The sequence below is a fragment of the Triticum aestivum genome, chromosome 5A (genome assembly GCF_018294505.1).
Source record: "Triticum aestivum cultivar Chinese Spring chromosome 5A, IWGSC CS RefSeq v2.1, whole genome shotgun sequence".
Classification (NCBI taxonomy): Eukaryota; Viridiplantae; Streptophyta; class Magnoliopsida; order Poales; family Poaceae; genus Triticum; species Triticum aestivum.
Window position 1 is genome coordinate 567341567 of NC_057806.1, and position 15787 is coordinate 567357353.

The 15787-nt window shown below is 38.1% G+C and overlaps 1 long non-coding RNA gene across 1 annotated transcript; it reads right to left on the minus strand.

The window, feature by feature from the left end:
- Positions 1–13926: 13926 nt before the first annotated feature.
- On the minus strand, positions 13927–15787 carry LOC123104829 (uncharacterized). Its single transcript, XR_006450542.1, has 2 exons — positions 15750–15787; positions 13927–14482 (listed from the first exon to the last, which is right to left on the minus strand). It is a non-coding gene; the product is annotated as an uncharacterized lncRNA (long non-coding RNA).

A 15787-nucleotide genomic window follows, 5' to 3' on the forward strand; every position in this document is an offset into this window, starting at 1 on the left:
GTTGCTCCACCGACGTACTCCTTCCTCCTATATATACCTACGTACCCCCAAACGATCAGATACGGAGCCAAAACCCTAATTCCACCACCGCAACTTTCTGTATCCATGAGATCCCATCTTGGGGCCTGTTTCGGAGCTCCGTCGGAGGGGACATCGATCATGGAGGGCTTCTACATCAACACCATAGCCCCTCCGATGAAGTGTGAGTAGTTTACCTCAGACCTACGAGTCCATAGTTAGTAGCTAGATGGCTTCTTCTCTCTTTTTGGATCTCAATACAATGTTCTCCCCCTCTCTTGTGGAGATCTATTCGATGTAATCTTCTTTTTGCGGTGTGTTTGTTGAGATCGACGAATTGTGGGTTTATGATCAAGTCTATCTATTAACAATATTTGAATCTTCTCTGAATTCTTTTATGTATGATTGGTTATCTTTGCAAGTCTCTTCGAATTATCAGTTTGGTTTGTCCTACTAGATTGATCTTTCTTGCAATGGGAGAAGTGCTTAGCTTTGGGTTCAATCTTGCGGTGTCCTTTCCCAGTGACAGTAGGGGCAGCAAGGCACATGTTGTATTGTTTCCATCGAGGATAACAAGATGGGGTTTTCATCATATTGCATGAGTTTATCCCTCTACATCATGTCATCTTGCTTAAGGCATTACTCTATTTTCATTAATTTAATACTCTAGATGCATGCTGGATAGCAGTCGATGAGTGGAGTAATAGTAGTAGATGCAGGCAGGAGTTGGTCTACTTGTCTCGGACGTGATGCCTATATACATGATCATACCTACATATTCTCATAACTATGCTCAATTCTGTTAATTGCTCAACAGTAATTTGTTCACCCACCGTAGAATACTTATGCTCTCGAGAGAAGCCACTAGTGAAACCTATGGCCCCGGGGGTCTATCTTCATCATATTAATCTACCAATACTTAGTTATTTCCTTTTGCTTTTACTTTGATTTTATTTTACTTTGCATCTTTATCATAAAAATACCAAAAATAGTATCTTATCATATCTATCAGATCTCACTCTCGTAACTGGCCGTGTAGGGATTGACAACCCCTTAACGCATTGGTTGCGAGGATTTATTTGTTTTGTGCAGGTACGAGGGACTCGCGTGTAGCCTCCTACTGGGTTGATACCTTGGTTCTCAAAAACTGAGGGAAATACTTACGCTACTTTCCTGCATCATCCCTTCCTCTTCGGGGAAAACCAATGCAGTGCTCAAGAGGTAGCAGTATCGTATCACCATCACACTTTTATCTTTACCATTTTTCCTAGTTCGATCCTTTTGGTAATATCTTGATCTAGTAGAATAAAGTTTTAGTACGATCTAGTTTTGAGTTTTGCTCTATGATCCTTTTATGTAATCGAGTCCGTGAGCTATATATAATAAAGATTAGTGTTGAGTCAAGGGCTTGATTATCTTGCTATGATCTTGAGGGAATAAAATAAAAGAGAAAGAATAAAAAGAAATAAAGGGATCATATGGATCTTATGGAGAGTAATGCCTTCACATATAAAGATTATGATGAATAAAAGTTGTTGAGAGTTGACAAACATAGTTTTGGTCATCATTGCAATTAATAAGAAGTAATAAAGAAAGAGAGGTTTTCACATATAAATATACTATCTTGGACATCTTTTATGATTGTGAGCACTCATTAAAATATGACATGCTAAAGAGTTGATGTTGGACAAGGAAGACAACGTAATGGGTTATGTTTTCTTACATCTGAAATAAATTATATTGTCATAGATCATCCAACATGTTGAGCTTGCCTTTCCCTCTCATGCTAGCCAAATTCTTTGCACCAAGTAGAGATACTACTTGTGCTCCCAAATATCCTTAAACCCAGTTTTTCCATGAGAGTCCACCATATCTACCTATGGATTGAGTAAGATCCTTCAAGTAAGTTGTCAGTGTTGCAAGAAATAAAAATTGCTCTCTAAATATGTATGACTTATTAGTGTGGAGAAAATAAGTTTTATACGATCTTGTGATCTGGAAGAAATAAAAGCGACGGACTACATAATAAAGGTCCATATCACAAGTGGCAATATAAAGTAATGTTCTTTCGCATTAAGATTTTGTGCATCCAACCATAAAAGCACATGAAAACCTCTGCTTCCCTCTACGAAGGGCCTACATTTTATTCTTGTCTTATACTTCATACAAGAGTCATGGTGATCTTCACCTTTCCTTTTTACATTTTATCCTTTGGCAAGCGCAGTGTGTTGGAAAGATCCTGATATATATAGCTAATTGGATGTGAGTTTTCTTGAACTATTATTGTTGACATTACCCTTGAGGTAAAAGGTTGGGAGGCAAAACTATAAGCCCCTATCTTTCTATGTGTCCGATTAAAACTTCATACCCATAAATATTGTGTGAGTGTTAGCAATTGTGAAAGACTAAATGATGGTTGAGTATGTGGTCTTGCTAAAAAGCTCTTATATTGACTCTTTCCTATGTTATGATAAATTACAATTGCTTCAATGACTGAGATTATAGTTTGTTGGTTCTCAATGAAGTTTCTGATTCATACTTGAAATTGTGATTGAATGGTTACTTTAGCATAAGAGATCATATGACAATATATGTATATGTTGCTGTTATAAGAATGATCATGATGCCCTCATGTCCGTATTTTATTTTATCAAAACCTCTATCTCTAAACATGTGGTCATATTTTTTTATGTCGGCTTTCGCTTGAGGACAAGCGAGGTCTAAGCTGGGGGAGTTGGTACGTCCATTTTGCATCATGCTTTTTGATACGTCTCCAACATATCTATAATTTTTGATTGTTTCATGCTATTATATTATCAACCTTGGATGTTTTATATGCATTTATATGCTATTTTATATGATTTTTGGGACTAACCTATTAACCTAGAGCCCAGTGCCAGTTTCTGTTTTTTCCTTGTTTTAGAGTATTGCAGAAAAGGAAAATCAAACAGAGTCCAATTGATCTGAAACTTCACGGAACTTATTTTTTGGACCAGAAGAAGCCCACGGAGTATCGGAGATGGACCAGAAGAGTCCCGGGCTGCCCACAAGGGTGGGGGCGCGCCCACCCCCCTGGGCGCGCCCCCTGCCTCATGGACAGCCCGAAGATCCACCAACGTGGGCGCGCCCCCTGCCTCATGGACAGCCCGAAGATCCACCAACGTACTTCTTCCTCCTATATATACCCATATACCCTAAAAACTTCGGGGAGCACAATAGATCGGGAGTTCCGCCGCCAGAAGCCTCCGTAGCCACCAAAAACCAATCTAGACCCGTTCTGGCACCCTGCCGGAGGGGGCAATCCCTCTACGGTGGCCATCTTCATCATCCCAGTGCTCTCCATGACGAGGAGGGAGTAGTTCTCCCTTGGGGATGAGGGTATGTACCAGTAGCTATGTGTTTAATCTCTCTCTCTCTCTCTCATGTTCTTGAGGTGATACGATCTTGATGTATCGCGAGCTTTGCTATTATAGTTGGATGTTATGATGTTTCTCCCCCTCTACTCTCTTGTAATGGATTGAGTTTTCCCTTTGAAGTTATCTTATCGGATTGAGTCTTTAAGGATTTGAGAACACTTGATGTATGTCTTGTGTGGGATACCCGTGGTGACAATGGGGTATTATATTGATCCACTTGATGTATGTTTTGGTGATCAACTTGTGGGTTCTGCCCATGAACCTATGCATAGGGGTTGGCACATGTTTTCGTCTTGACTCTCCGGTAGAATCTTTGGGGCACTCTTTGAAGTACTTTGTGTTGGTTTGAATAGATGAATCTGACATTGTGTAATGCATATCGTATAATCATACCCACGGATACTTGTGGTGACATTGGAGTATCTAGGTGACATTAGGGTTTTGCTTGATTTGTGTCTTAAGGTGTTATTCTAGTACAAACTCTAGGATAGATTGAACGGAAAGAATTTCGTGTTATTTTACTACGGACTCTTGAACAGATCGATCAGAAAGGATAACTTTGAGGTGGTTGCGTACCCTACCATAATCTCTTCGTTTGTTCTCCGCTATTAGTGACTTTGGAGTGACTCTTTGTTGCATGTTGAGGGATAGTTCTATGATCCAATTATGTTATTATTGTTGAGAGAACTTGCACTAGTGAAAGTATGAACCCTAGGCCTTGTTTCAACGCATTGCAATACCGTTTGTGCTCACTTTTATCATTACTTACCTTGATGTTTTTATATTTGCAGATTACAAAAACCTATATCTACCATCCATATACCACTTGTATCACCATCTCTTCGCCGAACTAGTGCACCTATACAATTTACCATTGTATTGGGTGTGTTGGGGACACAAGAGACTCTTTGTTATTTGGTTACAGGGTTGTTTGAGAGAGACCATCTTATCCTACTCCTCCCATGGATTGATAAACCTTAGGTCATCCACTTGAGGGAAATTTACTATTGTCCTACAAACCTCTGCACTTGGAGGCCCAACAACGTCTACAAGAAGAAGGTTGTGTAGTAGACATCAAGCTCTTTTCTGGCGCCATTGCCGGGGAGGTTAGCGCTTGAAGGTATATCTTTAGATCTTGCAATCGAATCTTTTAGTTTCTTGTTTTATCACTAGTTTAGTTTATAAAAGAAAACTACCAAAAAATGGAATTGAGTTTGCCTCATACGCTTCATCTTTTTAATATCTTTCGTGAGTATGATGGAAAGGAAAATTGTTCCAAAGTGCTAGAAGAAGAATGCATTAGAATGTTTGGCACTGAATATTTGAATGATGAGCATGATTGCAATGTTGTTAGTATGAATTCCTTGAATATCCATGATGCTAATGATATGCAAAGCCACGAGCTTGGGGAAGCTATGTTTGATGAAGATGATATTTTTTGTCCCCCAAGTTTTGATGAGCAAATTTATTATGATGAAAGCATGCCTCCTATTTATGATGATTATATTGATGAAAGTGGATCTGGAGAGGTCATGACTTTATTTTGTGATGAATCCATTATTCCGGAAGAGGTTCCAATTGATTATGAGAACAAAGTTGCTATCTATGATGATTATTGTGATGACTTGTATGCTATAAAGAATAATGATATACATGAAACTTGTCATCATGATTTTAGTTTTCAATTGGATTATGCCTCACATGATAATTATTTTGTTGAGTTTGCTCCCACTATTATTCATGAGAAGAATTTTGCTTGTGTGGAGAGTTATAAAATTTCTATGCTTGTAGATCATGAAAAGAATGCTTTAGGTGCTGGTTATATTGTTGAATTAATTCATGATGCTACTGAAAATTATTATGAGGTAGGAACTTATGCTTGTAGGAATTGCAATAATATCAAGTTTCCTCTCTATGTGCTTAAATTTTTGAAGTTATGCTTGTTTTGCCCTCCTATGCTAGTTGATTATTGTTCCCATAAGTTGTTTGATCACAAAATCCCTATGCATAGGAAGAGGGTTAGACTTAAATGTGCTAGTCATATTCTTCATGATGCTCTCTTTATGTTAAAATTCTTATCTTTTACGTGAGCATCATTGAAATCACCATGCCTAGTTAGGGGCGTTAAACGATAGCGCTTGTTGGGAGGCAACCCAATTTTATTTTTGTTCCTTGCTTTTTGTTCTTGTTTAGTAATAAATAAATCATCTATACTCTGTTATGATTGTGTTTTTTTATGTTTTAATTAGTGTTTGTGCCAAGTAAAGCCTTTAGGATCTTCTTGGGTGATTGTTATTTGATCCTGCTGTAAAAACAGAAAGTATGCGCTCACGATAATAATTTTCATTTTGTACCAGAGAGCGATAAAATACCAATTCCACTTGCAGTAGATTAATAAACAAATTGCATAGGACTTCCTAATTTCTCAGGATTTTTGTAGTTACAGAAGTATTCGGAACCTTCATATTACTACAGACTGTTATGTTTTTGACAGTTTCTGTTTTCTATGTGTTGTTTGCTTATTTTGATGAATCTATGAGTAGTATCGGAGGGTATGAACCATAGATAAGTTGGAATACAGTAGATATTACACCAATATGAATTTAGAATGAGTTCACAACAGTATCTAAGTGGTGATTTATTTTCTTATGCTAATGGAGCTTACGAGTTTTCTGTTAAGTTTTGTGTTGTGAAGTTTTCAAGTTTTGGGTAAAGATTCGATGGACTATGGAATAAGGAGTCGCAAGAGCCTAAGCTTGGGGATGCCCAAGGCACCCCAAGGTAATATTCAAGGACAACCAAAAGCCTAACCTTGGGGATGCCCCGGAAGGCATCCCCTCTTTCGTCTTTGTTCATCGGTAACTGTACTTGGAGCTATATTTTTATTTACCACATGATATGTGTTTTGCTTGGAGCGTCAATTTATTTTATTAGGATTTCCTTGCTGTTATCTAGAACAATGTTTTGCATCCTTTATTTCAATAAAATTAGCATTGATAGCCTTTACTATGCCTATTTTACAAGTCTTCATGTTGCTGTTTGAAAACAGAAAGTTTACCGCTGTTGCAATATTCCCTAGAAAAGTCAGAATGTGATAAATGTTGAAACCTTTTGCATATTAAGCTCTGATAAATTTACTACAGTGGGAACTTTCTTTCATAATTTATGGAGCTAGGGAAGTATGGATGTTGCTGCATTCTTTACAGACTGTCCTGTTTAGGCAGATTGCTGTTTTTTGCATATGTTTGCTTCTTTAATGATTCTATTTGAGGATAGGGCTATTAAATATGCAGAGGCATTTAGTATGCAATGTTGAATAATAATTTTAGTGTTTGCTACAGTAGAGTATGATAAGGTTTTTGCATTGGTTTATACTAACTTATCTCACGAGTCCTTGTTGAGTTTTGTGTGGATGAAGCTTTTGAGATTTAGGGAGACCGTGATATGAGAGGAATTAAGGAGACACAAAAGCTCAAGCTTGGGGATGCCCAAGGCATCCCAAGATAATATTTCAATAAGTCTCAAGAGACTAAGCTTGGGGATGCCCCGGTTGGCATCCCACCTTTCTTCTTCAACAACTATCGGTTAGTTTCGGTTGATCCTAAGTTTTTGCTTCTTCACATGATGTTTGTCATTCTTAGAATGTCATTTTATTTTGTTTTGCTTACTGTTTGAATAAAATATCAATATCTAAAATTATTAAATGTTAGAGAGTCTTCACATAGTTGCATAATTATTCGACTACTCATTGATCTTCACTTATATCTTTCGGAGTAGTTTGTTGTTGCTCTAGTGCTTCACTTACATCTTTTTAGAGCACGGTGGTGGTTTTATTTTATAGAAATAGATAAACTCTCATGCTTCACTTATATTATTTTGAGAGTCCTAAACAACATGGTAATTTGCTTTGGTTATGAATTTAGTCCTAATATGATGGGCATCCAAGAGGGATATAATAAAAACTTTCATATAAAGTGCATTGAATACTATGAGAAGTTTGATACTTGATGATTGTTTTGAGATATGAATATGGTGATATTAGAGTCATGCTAGTTGAGTAGTTGTGAATTTGAGAGATACTTGTGTTAAAGTTTGTGATTCCCGTAGTATGCACATATGGTGAACCATTATGTGATGAAATCGGAGCATGATTTATTTATTTACTGTCTTCCTTATGAGTGGCGGTCGGGGACGAGCGATTTTCCTACCAATCTATCCCCCTAGGAGCATGCGCGTAGTACTTTGTTTCGATAACTAATAATTTTTTGCAATAAGTATGTGAGTTCTTTATGACTAATGTTGAGTCCATGGATTATACGCACTCTCACCCTTCCACCATTGCTAGCCTCTCTAGTAACGCGCAACTTTCGCCGGTACCATAAACCCACCATATACCTTCCTCAAAACAGCCACCATACCTACCTTTTATGGCATTTCCGTAGCCATTCCGAGATATATTGCCATGCAACTTTCCACCGTTTCGTTATTATGACATGCTTCATCATTGTCATATTGCTATGCATGATCATGTAGTTGACATTGTATTTGTGGCAAAGCCATCGTTCATAATTCTTTCATACATGTCACTCATGAGTCATTGCACATCCCGGTACACCGCCGGAGGCATTCATATAGAGTCATATCTTGTTCTAAGTATTGAGTTGTAATTCTTGAGTTGTAAGTAAATAAAAGTGTGATGATCATTATTATTAGAGCATTGTCCCAGTGAGGAAAGGATGATGGAGACTATGATTCCCCCACAAGTCGGGATGAGACTTCGGACGAAAAATTAAAAAAAAAGAGAAAAAAGAGGCCAAAAAAGAGAAGGCCCAAAAAAACAAAAAAAAAACAAAAAATAAGAGAAAAAGAGAGAAGGGGCAATGCTACTATCCTTTTACCACACTTGTGCTTCAAAGTAGCACCATGATCTTCATGATAGAGAGTCTACTATGTTGTCACTTTCATATACTAGTGGGAATCTTTCATTATAGAACTTGGCTTGTATATTCCAATGATGGGCTTTCTCAAAATGCCCTAGGTCTTCGTGAGCAAGCGAGTTGGATGCACACCCACTTAGTTTCTTTTTGAGTTTTCATACACTTGTAGCTCTAGTGCATCTGTTGCATGACAATCCCTACTCACTCACATTGATATCTATTAATGGGCATCTCCATAGCCCGTTGATACGCCTAGTTGATGTGAGACTATCTTCCTCCCTTTTGTCTTCTCCACAACCACCATTCTATTCCACCTATAGTGCTATATCCATGGCTCACGCTCATGTATTGCGTGAAGATTGAAAAGTTTGAGAACATCAAAAGTATGAAACAATTGCTTGGCTTGTCATCGGGGTTGTGCATGATTTAAATATTTTGTGTGATGAAGATAGAGCATAGCCAGACTATATGATTTTGTAGGGATAGCTTTCTTTGGCCATGTTATTTTGAGAAGACATGATTACTTTGTTAGTATGCTTGAAGTATTATTATTTTTATGCCAATATTAAACTTTTGTCTTGAATCTTATGGATTTGAATATTCTTGCCACAATAAAGAGAATTACTTAGAGAAATATGTTAGGTAGCATTCCACATCAAAAATTCTATTTTTATCATTTACCTACTCGAGGACGAGCAGGAATTAAGCTTGGGGATGTTGATACGTCTCCAACGTATCTATAATTTTTTTATTGTTCCATGCTATTATATTATCAACCTTGGATGTTTTATATGCATTTATATGCTATTTATATGATTTTTGGGACTAACCTATTAACCTAGAGCCCAGTGCCAGTTTCTGTTATTTCCTTGTTTTAGAGTATTGCAGAAAAGGAAAATCAAATGGAGTCCAATTGACCTGAAACTTCACGGAACTTATTTTTGGACCAGAAGAAGCCCACGGAGTATCGGAGATGGACCAGAAGAGTCCCAAGCTGCCCACGAGGGTGGGGGCGCGCCCACCCCCTGGGCGCGCCCCCTGCCTCGTGGACAGCCCGGAGATCCACCGACGTACTTCTTCCTCCTATATATACCCATATACCCTAAAAACTCCAAGGAGCACAATAGATCGGGAGTTCTGCCGCCAGAAGCCTCCGCAGCCACCGAAAACCAATCTAGACCCGTTCTGGCACCCTGCCAGAGGGGGCAATCCCTCTCCGGTGGCCATCTTCATCATCCCGGTGCTCTCCATGACGAGGAGGGAGTAGTTCTCCCTCGGGGCTGAGGGTATGTACCAATAGCTATGTGTTTGATCTCTCTCTCTCTCTCTCGTGTTCTTGAGGTGATACGATCTTGATGTATCGCGAGCTTTGCTATTATAGTTGGATATTATGATGTTTCTCCCCCTCTACTCTCTTGTAATGGATTGAGTTTTCCCTTTGAAGTTATCTTATCGGATTGAGTCTTTAAGGATTTGAGAACACTTGATGTATGTCTTGCGTGGGATACCCATGGTGACAATGGGGTATTCTATTGATCCACTTGATGTATGTTTTGGTGATCAACTTGCGGGTTCCGCCCATGAACCTATGCATAGGGGTTGGCACACGTTTTCGTCTTGACTCTCCGGTAGAATATTTGGGGCACTCTTTGAAGTACTTTGTGTTGGTTTGAATAGATGAATCTAAGATTGTGTGATGCATATCGTATAATCATACCCACGGATACTTGAGGTGACATTGGAGTATCTATGTGACATTAGGGTTTTGGTTGATTTGTGTCTTAAGGTGTTATTCTAGTACGAACTCTAGGATAGATTGAACGGAAAGAATAGCTTCGTGTTATTTTACTACGGACTCTTGAATAGATCGATCAGAAAGTATAACTTTGAGGTGGTTTCGTACCCTACCATAATCTCTTCGTTTGGTGTCCGCTATTAGTGACTTTGGAGTGACTCTTTGTTGCATGTTGAGAGATAGTTATATGATCCAATTATGTTATTATTGTTGAGAGAAGTTGCACTAGTGAAAGTATGAACCCTAGGCCTTATTTCAACGCATTGCAATACCGTTTGTGCTCACTTTTATCGTTAGTTACCTTGTTGTTTTTATATTTTCAGATTACAAAAACCTATATCTACCATCCATATACCACTTGTATCACCATCTCTTCGCCGAACTAGTGCACCTATACAATTTACCATTGTATTGGGTGTGTTGGGAACACAAGAGACTCTTTGTTATTTGGTTGCAGGGTTGTTTGAGAGAGACCATCTTCATCCTACGCCTCCCACGGATTGATAAACCTTAGGTCATCCACTTGAGGGAAATTTGCTACTGTCCTACAAACCTCTGCAATTGGAGGCCCAACAACGTCTACAAGAAGAAGGTTGTGTAGTAGACATCACTTTTATATCGATATTTATTGCATTATGGGCTGTTATTACACATTATGTCACAATACTTATGCCTATTCTCTCTTATTTTACAAGGTTTACATGAAGAGGGAGAATGCCGGCAGCTGGAATTATGGGATGGAAAAGGAGCAAATATTAGAGACCTATTCTGCACAACTCCAAAAGTCCTAAAACTTCACGGGAGCACGTTTCAGAATATATATAAAATATTGGGCGAAGGAAGTACCAGTGGGGGGCTACCCACCATCCATGAGGGTGGGGGCGCGCCCTACCCCCCTGGGCGCGCCCCCTGCCTCGTGGGCCCTCTGGCAGCCCTCTGATGCCCATCTTCTGCTATATGAGGTCTTTCGTCCAGAAAAAAAATTATAAGCAAGCTCACGGGACGAAACTCCACCGCCACGAGGCGGAACCAATCTAGGGCTCCGGCAAAGCTGTTCTGCCGAGGAAACTTCCCTCTGAGAGGGGGAAATCATCGCCATCGTCATCACCAATGATCCTCTCATCGGGAGGGAGTCAATCTCCATCAACTTCTTCACCAGCACCATCTCATCTCAAACCCTAATTCATCTCTTGTATCCAATCTTTGTCCCAAAGCCTCAGCTTGGTACCTGTGGGTTGCTAGTATTACTCTTTGTAGTTGATGCTAGTTGGTTTACTTGGTGGAAGATCATATGTTCAGATCCATTATGCATATTAATACCCCTCTGATTATGAGCATGCATATTATTTGTGAGTAGTTACGTTTGTTCCTGAGGACATGGGAGAAGTCTCGCTATAAGTAGTCATGTGAATTTGGTATTCGTTCGATATTTTGATGAGATGTATGTTGTCTTTCCTCTAGTGGTGTCATGTGAACGTTGACTACATGAAACTTCACCATTGTTTGGGCCTAGAGGAGGGCATTGGGAAGTAATAAGTAGAAGATGGGTTGCTAGAGTGACAGAAGCTTAAACCCTAGTTTATGAGTTGCTTCGTAAGGGGCTGATTTGGATCCATATGTTTCATGCTATGGTTAGATTTACCTTAATACTTCTGTTGTAGTTGCGGATGCTTGCAATAGGGGTTAATCATAAGTGGGATGCTTGTGCAAGGAAGGACAGTACCCAAGCACCGGTCCACCCACATATCAAATTATCAAAGTACCGAACGCGAATCACGTGAACATGATGAAAACTAGCTTGACGATAATTTCCATGTGTCCTCGGGAGCGCTTTCCTTTATATAAGAGTTTATCCAGGCTTGTCCTTTTCTACAAAAAGGATTGGGCCATCTTGCTACACCTTATTTACTTTTATTACTTGTTACCCGTTACAAATTACCTTATCACAAAACTATCTGTTACCGATAATTTCAGTGCTTGTAGAGAATACCTTCCTGAAAACCGCTTATCATTTCCTTCTGCTCCTTGTTGAGTTCGACACTCTTACTTATCGAAAGGACTACGATAGATCCCCTATACTTGTGGGTCATCAGAGGCATCCGACTGACGCCATCCTGCTCGCGGGGTCTCATGATTGCTCAGCACGACTAAGATGCCAAAGAAGGAAACCATCCCTACCTGCCATGAACCATGAACCTAGCACATGATTCACCATCTTCCAGATGCCGCCGATACAGAACACAATCTCCATCTGCTTGTGGACTACCTCTCAAACTCCGTCATCTATGATGCTAATCTATGATACTATGCACTAGGATGTAGTATCATACACTAGTATCATATACATGGTACTAGTATATGATACTTTCCACTACAATCAACCTTAATTCTTATTGTATCTTTTATTTCTTTTATGGCACACATCCCATCTTTTACTGGTTTTCTTTGGATTTTTTTTGCCATACGCCTTCTCTTTTATTTCTTTATAGAGCGCATTTTGTAGCGCACATCCCATCTTTTATCTAATCTTCTCGGATTTGTTTGTAATTCCTCTCTTTTATTTCTTTTATAGCGCACATCCCATCTTTATAGGGTCTCTCTTGTAGTACTCTTTGTGCATGTCCTTATTTATTGGTTCTAACCCGCAAAATTATCAAGTTAATTCCTTCATTCTTAGAAATGGGACATGCACCTTCCTCTATTTTTTTCAATTCCCTAAGGGCATGTACAATGGTTGATAAGATAGTCTTATCTTAAGTTTTGCATGTAATTTAGAGATGACAAAAAAAAATATCTACAATGGGCCATCTCTTAGCCTTATCTTCAATAACTAGCAATTCCTAAAAATGTGGTGAGACATATTGTGCTAAGAGATCATCTCTTATCTTATCTTAAATAAGAGAAGACAAGTCTTCTCTTATGAGTTCTCTCTTCTCCACCTCATCATTTATTCTACGTGGCACTCCTAAGATAGCATCATTGTACATGCCCTAAGAGGCTTGTTGATGACTGACATATATCAATCGATGGAATTTACTGTAAAACAGCGATGTGTTACTATTAATCAATATAAACAAACCTTGGATAGAAACGAAAACTAGCCCAGCCGGTACCGTCTCTACGAAGCAAAAAGTGGGTCAGTTTGATCCCGCCACAGGACATTATTCTTCGCTGATTTTGTGCTCACTCTAGAAGTAGAGACGTGGTTGTCGGCCTACAAGGCCCAACAGCGCAACCACTTTATAAATTTTCTTTGCACTTATTTTTTTTTCATCCACTCAATGTAAGGAAAGTATGGAAAAAAATATTCAAATGTTCGCTTTTGTAGAAAATGCTTGACTTTTTTTCTATTTACAAAATTTAAAAAGTGTTTTCAATTATAAAACCTTCATTTAAAAAATGGATTTTCTTATAAACATAAAGAATTTTTTTAATCTTGAACATTTTTCAAAGAATCAAAGAATTTCTAATGTTTTTGAAATTCCTGAAAATACGAAAAAAATGTTTGTAATTTTTTAAAAATGTTTGACTGTTTGTATTTCATTAAAAAAATTGCAAAGTGGTTACGATCATAAAACATTGATGTTTTGAAGAAAAATCAGGTTTTTTGTAAACAAGTAAGTTTGCACGTGCAACGCACGTCTCAACAAATATAAATATTAATAACCACTGCAATAACGAACAATTGTGCGCACAATATTGAAGCAGTACTATCTCAAATACATCACACGCACTAAAATATTAGAAATATTTTTCAACATTTTTGATTGATACAAATGTTCCAATAACATAGATATATTCAAGTCCAAGATGAATAGTGATGAACACTAATGTTGTCATTATTCTAATCACAACATCCATTTGAAAGATTTGATGCTTATACAGAAAACAAACAAGTATAACATGGTTCTTTATCAGAACCAGAATTATTCCTTCAAAAGATGCTGAAAATTGTCACTGATAAATAGATAGGGGCTATCAACCAAGCACCAAAATTTGGTTGACTGACTGCAAAGCTAAAAGTTAACTCAATTTATAGCAGGGGGCTCTTGCAACGCTATTTGTTCATATTATCTGGTGGAAGTATGAACATATGAAGCTACAAAGCAAATAAAAATCTCAACAGTAAACCTCTCTTTGAAACAAATGATCATAGTCCTCAATGTAGTAGAAAAGCAATGGAGCAGAATTTCTCGATACCGACTGCAGGGCAGGTGTACTGAATGTAGTATCCCAGGGGAGAGCTACATACATCAGGGAGGACCTACTACAGATAAGAATTCTTACCACCCATGGATTCCAAAGCACCTAAAATTCTGGAGTGCAGAAACCAAAAGTATTAGTTAGAAACAATGAAGTACAGAACAAATTGCAAGTTTAAAAATCAAGTATATCTTCCCATGATCCCCCTTTCACCAGTCGAATCATGTGGAATATAATGAAAAGGGAACTACTTTTATATCTTCTTTATTAACATTATTACCCGAAAATTGCCTTTGGAGCTCGGCCTCCATGGAGGCCTCCAAATTAAAATTTCAAATTTCATCACAATTCATATTTTTACATTTCAGAGAATTCTAAAAAAATACAGATATACATGAAGGCATAACACACGTGTGTAAATTTTCAGTATGCAATGCTGATAAATTTAGGCTAATGTAAAAATATATAAGGTACTTAAGTGCTTGTACAGAAAAAAGAATAAGACATACGTAGTTTGTAGAACATGCCATGTATATTTTTATGGTAAAGAAGACACTCCACTACCATTATCATTTATCAATGTCTACACCTTCTTTTCTCTCACAAACCCAGAAGCAGCAAAGTAAGTACAATACCACCAAAGACATTTATGTAAAAAGAGTTATTAGCACAAAAAATCCACTATAAACCGAACCGATCATAACCTAGTAATTCATAATAGCAGGTGAACATCTTAAATTTTATCAAGATATCTCGATGTACTAGCCAAGGGGGCCTTTTTCGTCTTAAAATTTCCTGAAGCATGTCGAGCTTCCTAACACTAATAATCAGTAAACAAAGCCATTTAGATTTGTCGCTAAACAAGTAAAAGTAGCATGTGATACCCGCACACAAAATTTATGTACTTGGAATTTCCATCACTATCTCATACATTGTCACCATTGAATGGATCTAGATGACAAATAATCAAATCAGACTAAAATCTAAGAATGTTAGCTCCATGATGCTACCGGTGGGTTCAAGCATCAAGTGCTTTCACGGCAGTTTCTGAGCTCAACTTCCCAACACGGTCAACGCCAAAGGAACAAGTATCGAGGTGCCCACCGTTACAGTTTATATGAAAAAATATACCGAGATGCAGAAAGCAAGATGCAAGCCTACGCAAGCAACCCTTTCCTAGAGTGTGTCTCTCTCCTGAGTTGAACAAATATTCACACCATCTAATTATACTGAAAAGAGGCTCCCGATGTTGTAATCAAACGCTTTATTGGGGTTCCTTGAACCCATGTCTTAGCATCTTGGTAATGAATATAGGTTCATACTAACCAGAAGACAACTATCAAGAATATATGTAGGATAATATGTTGCCACCAATCTAACCTCTATCATCAGAGATAGTGGAGATAAATTGTAAGAGC